Raw genomic sequence first — 6,000 nt, forward strand, 5'->3', positions numbered from 1 at the left:
TTTGTGTAATTGCTGCATCCGGTGAAGCCAACTCTCTTATTGTTCTTTCTTCCATTCTATCTTCTTGAATTTCTGGTTCAGGTGATGGATCAGAAGATATGTTAATCACTGGAGGTGATTCTAGTGGTACACTTTCAGTGGTAGGTTCAGATGATGATGATGCTCCTTCAGTAGAACACCTGAGATCAAGTCTCCTACGTGATTTACGCAAGTTCCTTTCAAGTTCTGAATCAAGTTGATAGAATTGACCCGGATTGGCCCGAGTCATGCACTATGCAGGTCCACCTGAAAGTGTTTCCCTGTGTGTTTTTTTTCCTTCCTATTCTTGTTTTGGAGAAAGATTTCAAGAAAGAAATGAGTTAAGATGTCGTTGGGTCTACTCCCAGGAAAGAGAGGTGCGTCACAATGGACAACTTAAATACCAAGTCTTTCCTAGACAGAGTTTTCCAAACTAGTCTCAAAAAATTTCTTAAAAGAAATTCTTAATCAAAACAAAAATAGAAATTTGCTTGGAATATATTAACAGAAAACTAGATACTACAAAATAACAAACTATATCAAACGTATATGCGTAAAATAAATAAAAAATAAAAATAAAATAAAATAAATTAAAATAAAATAAAATAAAATAAATAAAAACAGAATCAAAATAAAAGAAATACTAACCGTATTCCCCGGCAACGGCGCCAAATTTGATATCGCTGTCGTTAGGCGATCAAATTACCACTACTTTAGCAACTTCAGTATTGCCAGTTTGTAGTGAAGAAAATAGTTAGGGTTAAGATAACCCTGAGTCGTCTCACAACGAATACGGAATTGATCTCAAATATTTGATTCAAAAATGCAATTAAAACTAGCAACTATAAAAAAAAGGGGGTTTTGATATGCAAAGAAAATGACACGGAAGATTGTAAACACAGTAATAGTAAATAGGTCAATTCCACTGCTTTTTCTAAATCAGATTCTTCATTGGTTATCTAGAGATTATTGTTAAATTAATTATTGTTGTTGATTTACAAATAAATCAATGTAAAGACTCAATTCATTTGTTGGCATCCTCACTTTTAATCAAAGTACAGTCTCAATCAAAAGTGAGAATTGTTAGATTATCCATAGTAAATTCAATCAAAGTACAGTCTCAATTAATTTTACTATGCCTAATCATGTCTATTCCTTTGTTTCTTTACCAAATAGAAAACTTAATTAATCAAAGTAAAGTCTTGACTAATTTTAGTTAAAGTAATTACCTCTAATCAAATTAAAGTCTCAATTATTGGCAAAAACTTATTTAATCAAATGAAAGTTTCTAAACAAAATCAAAGCAAAGTCTCAATTTAATTTAAAAACCTTTTAACTCATATGATTAGCATGCATGTAGATTTAAAATCATTATTTTCTATTCGATTAAGAAGCAAAGGACATAGATAAACAAAAACCACAACAATAATCAAAATAACAAAACATATAAATTCATCTAACCTCAGAATCCATTTAAGAAATTACAGTGGAATCAACCCTTAAAGCTTAGCCCTCCATGGCTTTGATGGAATACATGATGATATGAAAGAAAGAAAAAGAAAGAATGAGAGATGTGGTGCCAAAACCAGAGAGTTCTAAGTGTCTAAGCTGTCAGCTGTAAAAATTGTCAGTTCCCCTCTTCTGCTCCCTTAAGTCTCTTTATATAGGCTTCCACTGGACTTTGGGCTTTATCTGTCAGTTGCTAAAATCTTTTATTTTTATTTAATTAATTAACAACTCAATTTCTGTCCAATTTCCAATTCTGCCCCTCTTATTTAAGCATTTTTACAAAATTGACCAGAATTTGACTGCTGACTTTGACCAGTTGACCAGAGTTGACCAGTTGACCAGTTTGACTGTCCAATAGCAGCCTGACACGTGGCGCGTCTCTCTCCAGAACTAGGGTTTCTCTCTCACACTCTTCCTTCGCTGCGCGGCTGACGGCGGCTGCTGCCGTTTTCCGGCGTGGTGGCGCGACGCGGTGGTGCTGCTGCAGTGGTGGCTGACGCGCTCGCGGGAAGAAGAACTCGCGGTGGTGGTGTGGTGGAGCTTGCGCGATCTGTGGTGGCGCGAGTGAATGACGAAGAAGATGGTGTTCGTGGAGGAGCTGTGGCGTGGTGCAGAGAACGTGAAGATCTCGCGGTGGCCGTGAATCTGAAGGTGGCGGACGGAAATGGTTGCGCGTCGCTGCAGGTGCGGAGGCGCGACGGAGCTGTGGAGAAGCTTCGCGGAGGTTGTTGCGCGATGGAGGAAGATGGTGGCGGAACAGGTGCAGCCATGGCTGCTGCGTGAGGAAGAAGATGATTGCACGATTCGTGGTGCAGTGGCGTCGCGATGATGTGCTCGCGGTGGTTGTCGGAAACGGCGGCGCGAATGGAGGAAGATGGTGGCGATGTCACGGTGCAGATTCCGGCGAAGTGCAGGGACGGTGGTGAACTGCGCGGAGGTCCGGCGAGGTTGGCGGCGGCGGCTGCCGAGGAGGGTGGAAGGGGAGGAGAAAATTAGGGTTAGGGTTTTGGGAGATGAAGGTGATGACGTGGCAGAATCTGATTGGTTAATTTGGTGAGGGTAGGATTATGACACGTGGCTTGTTCTGGTTGGCTAATTCTAAGAGGTGGGGATTGCCACATGGCATGATCTGGTTGAGTGGAGTTTAAGTGGTAGGAGGGGTGCAACTTAGTGAAAACTGGGGGTGCAGAACAGGTTTTTGTGGTCCACTTGAGGAAGGAGTGTGCAAATAAAATCTGGGGGTGCGTTTAGCTCCTGATTTATTCTTTTTCAGAATTTCTTGATTTTGGACTTCTTTTGTAACTTTGAATATTTCAAAATCACATTATTAATTGACCAAAAATAAATTCCAGCTGCATTAACAAACGTTAGAATATCCAATAATATTTTATGCAACTAAAATCAATTTTTACGCCACTTTTACCAAACTTACTCAATAAATCCAATAATCACAAATCCTAATTAAATCAATCTTTAAGCACAGAAAATTCAATTAAATCCCCAAATTTAAATATTAAATGAGGGCAAAAATTTGAACTCATCAATAGCCTAACGCCCCCCTAGCCGTTCGCGCAATGGGGTATGGATATAGTCAGACCATTCCCAATCGGCAGGGCGCATAAAAAGTTCATACTAGTCATTGTGGATTATTTCACCAAGTGGGTCGAAGTAGAGGCCCTAGCCAACATCACCGCTCGGCAGGTCCACTCGTTCGTCTGGCGGAACATCGCCTGCCGTTTTGGCCTGCCCCACACCATCATCACTGACAACGGCCAGCAGTTCATCGATAAAAAGCTAAGGGACTTCTATAAGCAGGTAGGAATACGCCACCTAACCAGTTCAGTCGAGCATCCTCAAACCAATGGTCAAGCCGGGCCATGAACAAGGTCATAGTGGCAGAGTTGAAGAAAAGATTGGGAGAAGCTAAGGGAGCATGGGTAGATGAATTACCGCAGATCCTCTAGGCCTATCGGTGCACCCCGCATAGGACGACCGGAGAATCCCCCTTCAACCTAACGTACGGAACAGACGCCATGCTGTCAGTTGAAGTGGGAGAACCGACGCTCCGACGAGAAATGCAAAATCTTGACATGAATTGTGGGCGCATGCAAGAAGAGTTGTACTGGACGACCGAGCGACGAGAAAAAGCGACCGTGCAAGCTGAAGCATGCAAGAGGATGGTGGCGAGAAGGTACAATGAAAAGGTAAAACCTAGGAGCTTCATCCGAGGAGACCTGGTGTGGAGGAAGACCAATGAAACGCGCAAGAAATCAGCACAAGAAAAGCTGGCATCGAACTGGGAAGGGCCGTTCCGCGTGACCGAACGCCTACGGAACGGAGCCTACCGGCTAGAGTACCTGAGCGGAAGGGAAATACTAAACACATGGAACGCTTCGCATTTAAAAATGTACTACAATTGATGCCACTATGAATAAAACGAGTGTTTCATGCAACTCCGACTAACTAACTGACGGGGCTCCCTACGGGACCCGAGCAAAAGCCTGACCGGTCAAGGTGTGGGCTTCCACGAGGAAGCCCCACCTGGTCAGCACTAATCCAAGCGATCCAACTAACCCCACGGGTAAAATAAGTGACACGAGCTGTCGGCCACGATCAAGGCACAACACCAACGATCCAAACTGGTTAAAGATAAACGCATAAGAATAAAGCTCGACCGTTCGGGCCTTAAGCGCAGCAATTAAACTAAGAGTCAAGCACGCCGAACCGACATAATCATGGGCCGACCGCCCGACCATTTTAAACGTGAAAAGGGGCATCGCCCTCGCTGCTCAACACGAAACTAATAAAAGATGGGCCGACCGCCCCAACAATTAGCTAAAAAGAAAAGGGCCGATCGCCCTGAGCACTCAACGCAAGCAGTATAATGATAGATAAGGCCGATCGCCTGAACATTCATAAGAGGCCGGTCGCCACCAACAAAAATAAACAAAGATAAATTCGATAGAGCGAAAGGAAAATATGCTTGCCATATACATATAATTGTTTGACAAAAAATGGCCTAATAACCGATCGAGCGCGATCGACCACAAGGCCGATCGAACTTGATCGGTTATGTCAAAATATACAACTAAAAATCAAAAAGAAGCCTAAAATACTAGTCAGGAATCAGTCGCAGGAGGAGCGAAGGTAGGAGCGGGAATGGTCATTTCATCGAGTGCTTCGTAGACCCTCTCCAGCTTCTCGTCCACGACCCCCAAGTGAACGTCAAACCGATCGGTGGGGCAGCGGTAGAAGTAGACGACTTGATCGACGACATTCTGGAAGCTCGTCTCGTACTGAGCATAGACCTGCTCGTTGGTAATACATAGCTCGGCCTCATACTCCTTGGCCTTCTTCTGCCAATTCGCGGTCGACCCGACGGAAGCTAGGTGCTCCAATGACAAGTCATCGAAGTGGCGCTGTAGCTTTTGCAGCTCGTTGTTGCCTCCTTTGCCTTCTGCTGCTCCTCCTTTGCCCGATCGTCAGCCGCCTTTAGCAGGCCGGCACACTTGGCATGCTCGGCCTTCATGACGTTCAGCCGATCGAACTGCGTCTTCAAATCCGAAGCGGAGGCCTTCACCTCCTGCAGCTCTACCATGGTCGTCGCGAGCTCCTTCTCCAAACTATCAATCCTGCTCCAGTCGGCCTTGGGAAACTTGGTGCAAATCGCTGACAGCCTTAGACTAAATTCTCCGATCGTCCGCAAAGCCTCCTCCTTAGACACGTCCTTCAGCATGTCTTTCACACGAGGGCCTAAGTGAAAGGAGACCTCCTCGTCAAGTCGCACCTCGCTGCCAAGGAAGGCAATAGCTAATGACCCCGAAGCTTCTGCCTTCTTGCTTCGCTTGGACGAGCGGCCAGCGAGGGAATCATCCTTCTTTGTCTTTTTCCCTTTATCCCATACAGCAGCAGGAACAGTATTGAGGGGGGGATGACGAGTATCTGAGGCCTAGTCCCGACACCCGAAGCCCCGGTCGGTGCGTTAGTCGTTGGAGAAGGAGCTGTTGAAGGACCGACCTTGGCCCTTCGACGAGTCTTCGTGCAGGCCATGAATTCAGCGTTGGAGATTATCGTTCGAGCCATGATATCTGCAAACAAACAAAAAATTTCGATAATTTAATGCAACCCCTAAGACGATCGGGAAGATCAGAACAACTAACCATAAACCGCCCTCGGTAAGTCCGGAGAGCGGAGACATTGGATCAGCGGCATCGGTGGGATCTTTTCGGGAAGAGTCTTGAGAACGGCAAGGTCGGCCCGCTCGGCAGGGGTCAATCAGTCCTCCGCCCAAGGATCGACTGGCGGGGGCATCGTCGTCCAATAGAGGGGGAACTTCTGTCGATCCTCCTCATCAAAAATTTAAATTATTTTTTTCTCATTTAGTAGTTTTTATGCACGACATCTTCTCAGCTTGTCACGTACGTGATTCACTTTTTTTCCTCCTAAAATCAAAACACATTTTAAAATTCTCTC

This window comes from Vigna unguiculata, chromosome 3 (genome assembly GCF_004118075.2).
Source record: "Vigna unguiculata cultivar IT97K-499-35 chromosome 3, ASM411807v1, whole genome shotgun sequence".
NCBI classification, from domain to species: domain Eukaryota; kingdom Viridiplantae; phylum Streptophyta; class Magnoliopsida; order Fabales; family Fabaceae; genus Vigna; species Vigna unguiculata.